General features: G+C 41.5%; 1 pseudogene; it reads left to right on the top strand.

The window, feature by feature from the left end:
* The first annotated feature begins 580 nt into the window (after positions 1–580).
* LOC142874968 (interferon regulatory factor 2-binding protein 2-like) lies at positions 581–2,510 on the top strand (annotated as a pseudogene).
* The last annotated feature ends 12,349 nt before the right edge of the window (positions 2,511–14,859 follow it).

Raw genomic sequence — 14,859 nt, 5'->3', positions numbered from 1 at the left:
TAATAGAGCAGCAGAAGTTACTTTTGTTTTCGCAATATGTAGTTACTTTTTATTGTTTTCTAGCAGCTTTTTGAGATATGATTCACATATTATAAAACTTTACCCAAGTGTGCTAATCATTTTCTAGTGTATTTACAGAGCTGTGAAACACATCCCCAGCATTTAGTTTCAGAATATTTTTACCACCTAAAAAATAAACCTCACATCCAGTAGCAGTCACTCCACATCTCTTCCCTTCCCCAGCATTAGGCAGCCACTAATCCACCTTCTGTCTCTGTAGATTTTCTTATTCTGGATATTCCATACCAATAATATGCACTCTTGTGTGACTGACTTTTTTCACTTGTTATGTTTTTCAAGATTTATCTATATTTCTGCATACATAAATGCTTCATTCTTTTCCCATGTGGAATAATATGCCATTCCATGAATATATATTTTAAAAATCTGTTTATGGACATTGGGTAGTTTCTTCTTTTTGTCTATTGGGAATTATGCTTCTGTGAACTTTCATGTACTAATTTTTCTGTACATATTATCTGAGCTCTGAGTCAAATCAAATATCCACAATACTCTAGGAATGGAGAGTTTTCAGGTAACTATTAATTTGGATCAAATATTGACTATCCTCTAGTGATATTATGTTTGTGTAACAGCTTTACTGACATCATTGACATACAAAAACTATATATTTAAGGTGTACAACTTGATTTACACTGCAAAATGATCATTACCATTCATAATTAACATATATATCACCTCTACATAGTATTATTTATGTGAGTTAAGAAAATTTAAGGTCTACCCTTTTAGCAAATTTCAAGTACACAACACAGTATGATTACCTATCATCCCCACTGTGCACATTAGATCACAGAATTTACTTATCTTGCATAGCTGTAATAAATTAAATAACATCAATAAAATCTGAAAGCAGACACGTAACATGGCGGTGGTGGCAGTCGCACTCCCTGTGTGATCGGCCCCTCGGCCTTTGTCTAGGACTCCCCATCCCCTGAGCTGTGGCTACCTCAACCCCGGCCGCTGCCCCTGACCCTCCGAGCGCTGGGCTGGCTGCTTGCTTCCCGGGGCACCCCTCCGGGCCATCCTCCGCAGCAGCCGTGGCAGCTTGGCAACCCCAGGGGGGCTTTGGAGCGCCACCCGCGGCCGGGCCTGGGCTCCGACAAGGGCGGCAGCCACCAGACTGGGGCCTGGCCCAGCGAACGGCCTCCTGGTTCCCCAGGGCTGCTCCGAGCTGTAGGCACCTCCGGGGCTGAACCGCCAGAGCCCGACGCCAGGCCACGCTGGCGGCCGCCTGAGCCGTCACGATGGGCTGGGTCACCCGCGGCCCCAGGCGCCGGCTCTCAGTGACCGCGCCGCCCCTCCCCAGCAGCAGCGGGCCTGGGCTCCGCGCGGCCCACACACCTGGCGCCCGAGAGCCGCCCCGTGTGGAGCAGTGCGCCCGGCCGCAGAGCGGGAGCAGCAAGAAGCCGCCAACGCTGCCTGCACACAGCGGCTGGTGACTGCCTGTCCCCCGTGGCTGGGGCCTCAGAGTTGGGCGCGGAGGGGCGAGCAAAGGCCTTGGCGTTCGGAGAGCAGGAAGGGGACAGTAGGCTCAAGACCCTGCACCGCACGCTTCTGGCACTGCACCGCCCGGCCACTCTGAGGCCATGGCAGTACGTTTAAAGGGGACCCGATCCTGATTGCAGGTGGGTCGTTGGGTTTCCAGTCCTGTTAGTCTAAATTGGTTGCAAGAGCAGCAAGGAAATAAAAAAAAAAAGCCTTCTCCAGAGCCAGAAGGTGAGCTTGGGCCCTCTACGATCAATGGAGAAGCCCAGCTATGGATGTCCACAGCCACAGTAGGGCTCAAGATCCCCTGACTCCTAAATCCTCATTTGTGTCTCCACTGCCAACCACTGCCTCATCTCATTCCAACCAACCAACCAAACCACACCGCCTGATGCAGCCCAGAATGACCCATCCCCATGGCAGTCCTGATCTTAGCAGACAACGCAGGGGCAGTCATGACTTGAAAGATACCAACCAGGTTCACTCCAATAGCAAGAGGAATAGCAACAGTCCACACTCTCTGTCCTCTAAGAACCGAAGCAGGCTGGGCCCCAGAGAGGTGGGGGACCAGGAGACAGGCAGCACAGGAGGACTGCAGTCAGTGCACCCCAGCAGCCTCCCCCACTCCTCTCTGGCAGCCAGTGTCCCCCTGTTCTCCAGCTTCTGCCAGAATGGCTGGGGAACACCCACTTTGTGCAGTGCCCATCCATCCCTTGGCACAAGTTCTAAGTCCTTTCTCCAGACAACACATCAAATAGCAGGCATCTCGTAGAGAGGTCTATTGTCCCAGTGGGAAATAATGCCCTCTTATGGGCTCCAATGTCCCCTGGGCCATTATGCAGGGGAAAATTACAACCATTCTTTTTGGCGATGTGAAAGTGAAAAAAGAGACACTTGTGACTTTCCAGTTTCAGAAAAACCCAATGATTACCCTTTATTAAAATTGCTTGGGTTGGGCATGATGGCTCAAGCCTGTAATCCTAGCACTCTGGGAGGCCCAGGCGGGCAGATCGTTTGAGCTCAGGAGTTCGAAATCAGCCTGAGCAAGAGCCAGCCCCCCGTCTCTACTAAAAAAAAAAAAAAAAAAAAATAGAAAGAAATTAGCTGGACAACTAAAAGTATATATATATATATAGCAGGGCATGATGATGCATGCCTGTAGTCCCAGCTACTTAGGAGGCTGAGGCAGTAGGATCACTTGAGCCCAGGAGTTTGAGGTTGCTGTGAGCTAGGCTGATCCCATGGCACTCTAGCCCAGGCAACAGAGTGAGACTCCGTCTCAGAAAAAAAAAAAAAAAAAAATGCTTGAATTGTATATGTATCTCCATATATATATGTACATATGCAAGTCAAGGGAAATGTATACTTCATAAACATGGCTGTATAAATTTTTTCTTTTTTTTTGAGACAGTCTGGCTCTGTTGCCCAGGCTAGAGTGCCGTGGTGTCAGCCTAGCTCACAGCAACCTCAAACTCCTGGGCTCAAGCAATCCTCTGCCTCAGCCTCTGGAGTAGCTGGGACTACAGACATGTGCCACCATGCCCGGCTAATTTTTTCTATGTATTTTTAGTTGTCCAGCTAATTTCTTTCTATTTTTAGTAGAGACAGGGTCTCACTCCTGCTCAGGCTGGTCTCAAACTCCTGACCTTGAGTGATCTGCCCACCTTGGCCTCCCAGAGTGCTAGGATTACAGGTATGAGCCACCAAGCCCCGCCATGCTGTATAATTTTTGACAACAAAAGGTATGTACTTATAGAACAGACATAGTGTCTCATGCCTGTAATCTTAGCAATCTGAAAGGGTGAGGCAGGAGAATTGCTTGAGGTCAGGAGTTCAAGGTCAGCCTTAGCAAGAGCCAGATCCAGTCTCTATCAAACACAGAAAAACTGGCTGGTCATGGTGGCTCACGCCTGTAATCCTAACACTCTGGGAGGCCAAGACAAGAGGATTGTTTGAGGTCAGGAGTTTGAGACCAGCCTGAGCAAGGGTGAGACCCTATTTCGACTAAAAATAGTAAAAAATAGCTGGATGTGGTGGTGCCTGCCTGTAATTTCAGCTACTCGGGAGGCTGAGGCAGGAGGATCGCTTGAGCTCAGGAGTTTGAGGTTGCTGTGAGCTAGGCTGATGCCACAGCACTATAGCCTGGGTGACAAGAATAGGACTCTGTCTAAAAAAAAAAAAAAAAAAAAGAAAGAAAAAGAAAACAATAACATAAACATTTACCCATAAAATCCTGTATGAAACATTAATATAACATTAAAAAATAATTTTTTATGCAACTACAATGTTCAACTATGACTATGAGAATAGGTATTGGCATGTGGTGTACAAAAATACAATTTCACAGAAAATGCACTACAGTCATTAATAAAAGTCTCTAATGAGAATATTTTAATGCATAAGCACTAAAAAGCCACTAAAGATAATGTTTTATTACATTAATATATTGATTTCTGCACAAAATGAAAAAGCTGTAATCCAGCCTTCAGAAGGAGAGAAAAGCCTTACATTTCTGAACAAAGGAAAAATATAAATTTTGTTAAATATGGTGAGTCACTGATGTAATATAAACATTTAGGAATAAATTTTATCATCATTTAGATATAGGTTGACGAAAGTGAATGGAAATACTAATGATTCCTTTTTGACTACAGTAAACATAAATTTACAAGTGAATATTACAATTGCGGGTTGTCTATTAATTATCTACCTTTATATATTGTGTAAATTCTAGCCTATTGTTCTGAACATCTGAATCTAAAATTACAGACAAATCTAAAATAGAACAAAATAGAAAGTGAACATGTATAAGGAGAATGACATGAGCAAGATGTTGAGAGTTCCCCTGCTTGTATATCCACCCCAAGGAATGATAATTTGGCAGCCATCCATGAACAAGGCGCCTTTATGAGAGAGACAGGCACCACAGCTCATGTCTGTAACCCCAGCTATACTAAGGGAAGCATAGGCAGGAGGGTTGTTCAAGCCAGGAGTTTGAGAACAGGATGAGGGATAAAATGAGAGCCTGTCTCAAAAGAAGTGCCTTTATGAAAGCTTTGGGATTCAGGAAAGGGGTTATGAAAACCTGCAAAAGCACAAGACCAAGAGGGATCATTTGGAAAAGACAGCCCTCATTTAGGTGGGAATCTTGAGGACCCCTGGTCTTGTCTACAGACCAGAATATGGCACACCCAACTTGGTTTCATTGAGAATTATGAAGTCACTCTGTAACTGTCTCCAACTCATCCTGGCCCATCCAGAGTAGATCTTCCAATCCAGAGACTTGAAGGGAGATGCCCATTCATGGCCATGGAGGCAGGCCTGCAGAACTTGGCCTTTACTGTGGTCTCAGAAGCAGTTCTGTGACTCAGTCCCAGACCTCTTAGCCACAGTCCATAGCAAGTCTTGCCCACCTAGACACCCACATAGTGACCTGGGGAAACTCTTCCAGGTACTTGATTGGAGCTACACTCACACCCTTGGGATCAGGCCCACCGTACGGACCCAAATGCAGAATGCAGAACCAAATGCAGAACCCTGCCCTAGTGCCTGCCCAACTGATTAAGGTTCTGAAGGCAATCCAGTTGGCCCAGAAATAAGACATAATGCATAACCACCCAAGAACCTGGTCATAGGCTCACCAAAGGCAGACCCTACTGCAGACTCAGTAGCACCATTGTGACCCAAATACAACTCCTCACCACAACAAAAGTCATGGAACCCAAAAGGAGAAGATCTTTACCTGCTGAAACCAGTTTATAAAAACTGGAAGAGGTGTTTGCTCCTTTAAATTTATAGACATTAATACAAGGTTATATTGTACCCATTTTCAGCACTTCTATTTTAACATAGTACTGAAAGTCCTAAGAACAATTAGGCAAATAAATAAATAAAAATCATCTAAATTGAAAAGAAGTAAAAATTTTGCTATTTGTTGATGGCATGCATGATCTTATATATACAGACAACCACAAATTGCACACCAAAGAACTGCTCAACTAATAAATATACTCAGTAATTTTGTAAAATATTAAGCTAACATTCAAATATCAGTTTTGTTTCCATACACTAACAGGAAACTATCCAATAAAAAAGAGAACAATCTCATTTATAATAGCATCAAAATGATAAATTACTTAGCAATAAATTTAACCAAGAAAGTGAAAGATCTTTACAATGAAAAATATAAATTTTTGTTTAAAGAAATTGAAGACAAAAATAAATCGAACAATTTCCCATGTTTATGGATTAGAAGAATAAATACTGTTAAAGTTCCATATTATCCAAAGTAACTTACCAATTAAACTGGATTCATATCAAAATTCCAAGATCATATTTTACAGTAATAGAAAATAAATCCAAAATTTATATGGAACTGCAAGAGACTATGAATACCCAAAACATTCTTGAGGAATAGAACAAAGCTGTGGTATCATACTTTCTGGTTTCATACTATATTTCAAAACTCTAGTAATAAAAACAGGATGATATGTTCAAAGACCCCTGGAACAGAATAGAGAGCCAGAAATAAACCTATGCATACAAGGTCAAGTAATCCTTGACAAGAGCATCAAGAATACACAATGCAGAAAGTACAGTTTCTTCACTACTTGGTGCTGGAAAAACTGAATACCCTCAAGCAAAATAATGAAATCACACCATTTTTCTTACACCACACACAAAAATTAACTCAAAATAAAACAAAGGCTTAAATGGAAAACATAAATTTCCTTAAAAATTTTAAAAGGAAACATGTAAAACATTTTCTTTATATTGGTATTGGCAATGACTTTTTGGATATGACACCAAAAGTACAACAACAAAACCAAATACAGTTGGACTGCACCAAACTAAAAAACTCTGCACAGCAAAGAAAACAATAAGAAAACCTACAGGATGAAAGAAAATACTTGCAAGCCATATATTTGATAAGAGGTTAATAATCAAAATATATAAGAAACTCACACAATTTAAAGGCAAAAAACAATAAAAATACAATTGAAAAATAGGAAAAAGACTGAATAGATATTTTTCCAATGACAAGATAGAGGAGATATCATCACTTCATATCTGTTAGGATGGCTAATATAAAAAAAAAAAGACAGAGAATAACAAATGTTGTCAAGGGTATGTAGAAAAGTAAACCCTGTACACTATTGGTGAGTTGGAAATTGGTAGATTCATTAAAAAACAACAACAACAACAACAAAAACAGTCTAGTGGTTCTCTGGAAAAAATCAAAAACAAAAACAAAAAACAGAACTACCATACAATCTAGCAATCACACATATATAACCATAGGAAATAAGTATCATGAAGAAATATCTGCAGCCCTGTGTTCACTGCAGTATTATTCACAATTGCCAAGATATGAAAACAACCTAAACATTTGTAAATACTGAACAGATAACGAAAATATGGTATATATTAACAATAGAATATTATTCAGCCATAAAAATAAATTCCTGTCATTTCAACAACATAGATAATTCTAGAGGACATTATGCTAAATGAAATAAGCCAGGGACAGAAAGACAAATACTGCATGATCTCACTTATATGTGGAATCTAAACATATTGAACTCATAGGAGTAGAGAATACATAGGTGGTTTCCAAGGCCAGTAAGCAGGGAAAGTGGGGTCATATTCTTAAAAGGGTACAAAGTTTCAGTTATAAGATGGATAAGTTTTGGGATCTAAGGTATAGGTTCATGACTGTAGTTAATAATAATGTTTTGTATGCTTAAAATTTACCAAGACAGTAGACTTTAAGGATTCTCACTATGTTTTTTTTGAGACAGTTTCATTCTGTTGCCCAGGCTATGGTACCATGGCATAAGCCTTGCTCGAAGCAACCTCAAACTCCTGGGCTCAAGCAATCCTCCTGCCTCAGCCTCCCGAGTAGCTGGGACTACAGGTACCTGCCACCATGCACAGCTAAGTTTTACTATTTTTAGTAGAGATGGAGTCTCACTCTGGCTCAGGCTGGTCTTGAACTCCTGAGCTCAAGCAATCCTCCCATCTCACCCTCCCAGAGTGCTAGGATTACAGGCGGAAGCCACTGTGCCAGACCATGGATTCTTATTATTAAAAAAAGTTTAACTATGTGAGGTGACAGATATGTTCATTAACTTCATTGTATTAACCATTTCACAATGTATACACATCAAATCATTATATTTTATATAATAAAGATATACAATTTTTTTAAACAACCAGATGATGGACATACAGATACATATATATTTTAATATATATATATCCTCATGTCTCATATATATGAATGACAGTCTTAGTAAACTCCATATTAAACAAATAAAATTCTGATAGTTATAATTATTAAAATGAGAAGTGAGAGTTTAATATATGCTCAGAAATATTCTAAGTTTCCCAATGACATTAAGAAACTATAATACAGTTGAAGAATGTGGGTATATAAAGTGTAAATTACCAATTTCAATTAATGCTGAAATAATTATATTTTGAAGTAAAATAACATTAGGTTTTTATATTTAGTGAGAAGCTTTAGAAAATATTCTGATAAAATTACTATGTGTGATTTTCTGTATAATCCCAATTGAAACCCACATAGGATTAGAAATCATAATGCTCATAAAGCAGAAAACATGCAACATCTGTTTGTAGTGTTCTCAGGATTTTAGAATCAAACCCTGTCACCACTACTCCCACACATTTCAGTTATGATACAAAAATAGAACTTAAAGATGTTTTAACATAGAATTCCTCAAAAATACGCACAGTATTTTCATGTCTCCCCCAAAGCAATGAAAGAGCAGTCAGATCATGCAATCCTTTGTAAACCACAAAGAGGACTTTGGCTCTCACTGGAAATGTAAAAGAAGATCACTGAAGAGGAAGTAGAGTCCTTAGAGAATATTGGAGCATGAGATGGAGATGCCCCTATGTGGGAGCAAGAGAAAGAAACCCAGGCCTCTCAGAAACCATTTCCACTGCAGCAGAACATTCCAAAACATTTTAAAGTCCGTCTTCCTCCTTGACCATTCACTGAACCTTACACCTGTCATCTACTTCATTTGCTCCCACCTACCTGAGTATTTGGCTACTCTCTCATGCCTCTTCACATTCCAAGGCTCTTTCCTTGGCTCCAGATGGATTAGCAGGTCTGGCCTAGATACAGCAAGACCTGTTTTATTACAAAAAGTAATGTGATTCTTAGTGGTGTTCTCCAATTATCAACCTAGTTATAAAAAATTCTAAAAAAGTTACTGCTAAAATAACATTTTTGACAGAACCTTTAGAATATTTTAAAAGGATTTTAAATGTGTATGTCCTTAGCTCTACTGCCCAGTACTGCTGAATCAAAAATTGGTGATGAAAGTTGGATAATAAGGGGTGGGCAACGACATATTATGATACTAAATTTCTAGAATTGCCACCAGTATAAAGTGAAGAGTGTGCATCACCTCAAGAAATGGGAAGGTTAATGGATAAAACAGGATAAAACATCTTGAATATTTTCTTTTCTACATCAAAAAATCCAAAGTACTCCTTGAAAGGAAGGATCAAAAACTTGTTCATACAAAGCAAAAATTCCTAAAGAACATTCTATAAAGAAAAATGAAATCCTTAGTGTGGAATGGGAATTGTGCAACACCCAGAGAGACCAGGTTTCTGTAGTTGCCGAACATCACGTCCCCACATAAACTTCTCTGAGTAGGGCCCAACCATGCCCACTCCTCTGGAGAGAATTCTAAGGCCACATCCCTGAATGTCACTAGTTCCTAGGGTGGGAGAACATATTTGCCAAGTGGCCATGGACAGTGTTCTTTGACTCCAGGTGAAAAGATCGAGTGAAGAGAACTGGCTCTGACTAGTATGACTGACTGGAATTGTCCAATAACACAATTTTTAACATGTGTTAACGGAAAAAAATCCAAACTCTGTAAAATAATTTTAAAGAGATTTATTCTGAGCCAAATTTGAGGACCATGACCCGGAGCCACTGCCAAGAGGCCTTGGGCAAGTGGACTCGCTGTGGCTGGGTTACAGTTTGGTTTTTATACATTTTAGAGACAAGGGTTATGGGTAAAGCCATCAATCAATGTGTGGGAGGTATACATTGGTTTGGCCCAAAAAGGAGGGCCATCTCGAAGCGGGGGCTTACAGGTTATAGGTGGGTTTAAAGATTCTTTAGATTGTAATTGGCTAAAGACACATGCTTTGTCTAAAGAGGTGGAATGTTTTAACATAAACTGTTTACCAGAGGTAAGCCACCATTTGTTGCAAATAGAAGGCCTGCAGGTTTGTCTTGCATACCCTCAGGCCTATTAATGGGTTACAAAGGAAATCTCCAAGAAGGGAGGGGGGCATGATAAGGCCTGTCTTACCTCCCTCCTCCTGGCAGGCAACTTTGCCCTTGAATATTCCTCTGGCCACGAGGGGGTCCATTCAGTCAGCCGGTAGGGGTTGAGGATTTTAGTTCACACATGTTAATATTCTCTAATGTATTCTCTGACAAAAGAGAATGGCATAAGATCCACAAAACCAGTGTAGATATTATACTTTTGTTAATAACAAAGTATAAAATTAAGAGCACCAACACAGGCATGTAGATTATTGACTGCCTACATTATAGATAAGTTGTGTATATTTCTCAGGTGGAAAAGTCACAGTGATTTGGAAGGTATCTCTCAAATTTTGATGTGCATAACAATCAGCTAGAGATTTTGTTGAAATGCAGATTCTAATTCAAAAGATCTGGGGTAAAGCCTGCATTTCTGAATTTCTTTCTTCCTTTTTTTTTTCGGAGACAGTCTTGCTCTGTCACCCCAGTCAGAAGGCAATGGGTGTCATCATAGCTCACTGCAACAATAGGGTCTATGGACAGGACACAGGTGATGGCATTTCTTCAAACTGGCCACGTGATTCTAATGGGAAGACTGGACTGAGGATCACTTATCTAAGCATTGTCTCTCAGGCTTTAATGAGCATATAAATTATTTGGTATTCCTGACCCCACTCCAAGTATTGTGATTCTGTAGGCTTGGAAGTGGTTCATGAATTGGCTTCTATAAGAAGCTCTCAGTTAACACTGATGTTGCTTCCCCAGACCCGTTATCAGTAGCACTCAGCTAGAGACATCAGGCACAGCACAGAGAGTCCCTTATACTCCAAACCTTATCACAACACAAATATTTTTGATCCAAAGTCAAAACCACCAATCACCATCCTGAAATATGACGTTCTACAGCAGCAATGTCTGAGAAAGTCTGCCTTTGGAATATATTATGTATACACACATTAAGGCAAAGTTTATTGAGCATGTACTAAGTACTCACAAGTATGCTATGATGCACTGTGCTGCAAAAGTTAGTGTGTTAGTTAATCCTCATAGCAGCCTAGGAATTGGGTACTAAGAGTGCCATAATTCTCAGGATTTTGATGAAGGGTCCAGAATTTCCATTTCTTTTTCTTTTTATCATTGATTTTAAAAAGAAAAAAACTATGGAATAAAATTTAAATGTAGGCTGGGTACTACTGCTCACATTTGTAATCCCAGTACTTTGGGAGGCTAAGACAGGAGGATTGCTTGAGTCCTGGTGTTCAAGACCAGCCTGATAGCGTGGTCAGATCTAATACCTACAAAATTTGAAAAATTAGCCAGATGTGGTGGTTGGCACCTGTTGTCCCAGCTACTCAGAAGTTTGATGCAGGAGGATATTTTGAGCCCAAGAGTTTCAGGCTGCATGAAGTAAGCTATGATGGTCCACTGCACTCCAGCTTGGGTGAAAGCATGAGACCCTGCCTCAAAAAAAAAAAAAAAAAAAAAAAAAAAAAGCTACCCTGCCATTTACCTTTCAAAGGCAAATAAAAAAAAGAAAAACAAAAGCTAAATATAGACAGATGGAAAGAATACATAAAGAAAGAGTAAAGTATGGTACAAAGGGATATTTTCAATATTCTATTTATAATTATTTTCTTCTTAATTGTGGAGAAATTACTGCATCTGCAAGAATGGAAAACAGGTTGCTTAGTGGGATTTCTCTAGAAGCATCTGTTTTAATAAAGAAGAAAAAATTAAGGTCTCAAAATATATAGATTTTTGCTTCCATTTATCTGCTTTTTGGTTTCAGGAAATTGTGAAGATTTGCTCTAGAGAGGTAGCAGCAGCAGCCTCCCCAGAATATGATCTCCTTTAATCAATTCCATGGTGTCAAATTCCAGGGTGGGGCCAGACCTGGATGAGGCCTGAGAAGAGGGTGGATCTGGGCAGGGCTGGGGCAGGAAGGCCCTGGGCTTCTCATTTCTTTGTCATTGGGTATTTCTAGGTCTGTCTTTCCTAATCCTGCCCAACAGAAACTGGACTCCCAGAGTTTGTATAATTTTAATCTATTTTAGCCACTTCCTTGTTTAATTTATAATGCACAATAACAGGCAATTTAACTAAACCCCTTAGGGTTTCTAGGACAATTATATTAGAAGCTAAATATTTATTCTTAGCAAGGTAAAAGCAAAAAATAATAACTTTTTCTGTCTATAAACAGCCCTTCATATAGTGACGTCAGAACTCATACAACATAAAGGAAGTGGCCCAAATGAAGCCAGAGTTCCTTGTACATTTCCCCTCTTTGTACTGACCATATGATGCAGCCATTTATCCCTTTGTCTAGAATAAAAGTTCACGAATGGTAGGCACCATGTCTGCTTTACCTGTTTTCCTCATGGCCATATGAAATGGAAACAATTGCTTTTTCTCAGTTTGTATCTCCAGACTCCCTCCTTGTTCTTCACCCAAGTATCATGAAACTGGAACATCTCCCATCTGGGCATCAACCAAAGAGAATCTGTGAGGAATAAAATAAAACCTAGATGACACATTTCTCTTTATCTGAGGCATAAGTATAATTAGACCCTGTTGTCAGCCTGATCCCAGTCTGAACAAGACATCGTCAATGTCTCAAAGACTTTCAGGTGCTGGTGAGAAGGATTACGGTGAGCCTGGGCTGATGCCCCCATGGTGGTCCAGTCAAAGGAGACTCAGGCTGACTCTTTGGGGTCAGGATAGTGAATGAAGTTGCCCTGGTGGAGCAGCTGACCCTGGATCCAGGTGGAATATTACCTGCTCTTAATCAGCTAACTCTTGGGTATGATAGACAAGAATACCTTAGTACAGTAATTCAGTGTACAGGGAGGTGGAGTTGTGATCATGGCTCTAGATATTTTGTGGCCCTGAGCTCTCACTACCACCAGATTCTGTTTATGTCAGGAGCCCCTCACAAAAATACAGCAGGTCACTGGGCAACATCTGGAAATTCAAAGGACACTACTCTGAAAAAGGGGTTCTAAAATGTCTGTTTGAGCTCTCATGATGCAGAAAATGTCTCCCCTGGGTTTTCTGTACATGCTCAATTCAAAGTACAGCCCTGTCATGTGAATCTAAGATAGAGGACAGCCCTTATGTGCAGGCTCCAAGCGAGATCACCTGGCTCTACATTCTTTGGGTGTTACAGCCAGGTAAATAAAACCAGAGGAGAGATTCCCTCATGGAGCTTGCTCCAACATATTCTAAATGATATGTCTACTTAAAAGGAAAAAGCTGGAGTAAAATTAATGGTAGTAAAGATTTTATTTGTGCCCAGGTTGAAGACTGAAACCTGGGAGTATTAGTTCAAGTTGCCCTGAATATACACTCCAAGTAGCAGCAGGTACAAGTGGATTTTTAAAGACAAAAAAAGGGGAACAAGAAGTGGGCTGAATCAAAGTTGTTTGTTCAGTATTTTCATAGTTTAGAGAAATAGCATGGACTAGTGATTGGCTATGCCTTGTTATGCTGTAGGGTGTGAGTTATGGTTAATTTATAGCTACTTTTGGTAACAAGTTTAAAGAGATGAATACATAACTCAAAGGAAAGAAAATGGCATGACTATGCTCTCATTTTACTGTTTCTCTGGGCATGATAATTAAAAAGGCCTGCAATCCTCAGATAATTTTTTCATTTTTCTCAAATCCCAGGACATGCACTCAGAATTTGGGGCTGCAGATTTAGGTCATGGAGAGGTTGAGAAGCAGGAGGTATCTTCTGCATGTTTATGAGTGTTCAGGCAAGTGGAAGAAGGGGAAGTTGAGATTCTCATGCCTACTCAATGCACATGTGTGAGCCAGACTGGGTTTCTAGTCCCCATGGTCTCTGAATCAGTTTCAGGTCTGGATGCCAGGGATGCTGAAAGTAGAGTAACTGCTACTCTGTTATTTTTGTAGAAATCTAGTCTGACTGTTCTAGGAGGGACTGTAGATCCCAAATAGGCAGAGGCATCAGTCTGCCTGCAGAATTTGAGGGCAGTGTGCACAACTGCTGCACAATTGTGTATTATGACCAGAAGCCTGAGCGGAAAAGACCCCTCTACAGTGAAGGCTGGTAGTACCTTACATGTTGATATTGTGTCTGATAAGTCTTGACAGTGTTTGGAAAATATAATTAAAAATACAGAGGAGCCGAAAAAAGATGGTGGATGAGAAACACAGCCAGACAGAGTGTCTCTGCAGAAAAGATAGATTCTAGCAGAAATCAGAAGAAAGAAGCAAGAAGAGCCTACATCGGATGAGGGTCAGAAGGAGGAGTACCTGAGACCACGGGAGACTCCACGGGAGACTCCACGGGAGGTCACGGAGGAGAACTGGAAGCTGGGACTGCCGGTGGCACGGAGACCAGCAGGAAGTATTGGCCATTTCCCCTCCCCTGCATCCCGGACTGCTGGTGGGCTCCCCAACGAGTGGAGAGACCTGCGGACACCAGTCCAGCGATGGCCGTTGCCAGTGAGCAGTAAGCCAGTGGCGGACACGGCACCGGGCTCCCAACTCCCTCGGGGCACCTCCGTGTGCACAGACCCGAGCCGCACGGCAGACACCATATTGCCTCCTCCCCCTCTCCCCCGACCCTACCCGCAGCTGCCCAGAGAGACAGAGAGACAATATAGCCACCAGCCGGAGGCACCTACAGGGAATGGGACCTTCCCTTTTGGGACCCTACAGCTGACTAAGGGGAACTCAGACTGTGAGCTCCCTACCTGCCAGCCCTCCCAGGTGCTGCTGGCACGGTGATCCCAGGAGAACGGGGCAGACTCTGAGGTTGAGAGACATAGGCGCAGCTTGGGCTCCCTGTGGGTGAATTGGGACTGGCACTGCTCTCCCTGGTGGGATATAGTTTGAACTCTGGGACCCAGAGGTCAGACCTGCAGACCACATCCCCTGCACCGAGGCCTCGCATTGCCTGGGGCACAGAAGGGATATTTGTGAACAGCCTACTGCTGT

This window comes from Microcebus murinus, chromosome 13 (assembly GCF_040939455.1).
Source record: "Microcebus murinus isolate Inina chromosome 13, M.murinus_Inina_mat1.0, whole genome shotgun sequence".
Taxonomy (NCBI): domain Eukaryota; kingdom Metazoa; phylum Chordata; class Mammalia; order Primates; family Cheirogaleidae; genus Microcebus; species Microcebus murinus.
The sequence above is the reverse complement of the archived record's forward strand: the minus strand, read 5'-3'. Positions and strand labels throughout refer to the sequence as shown.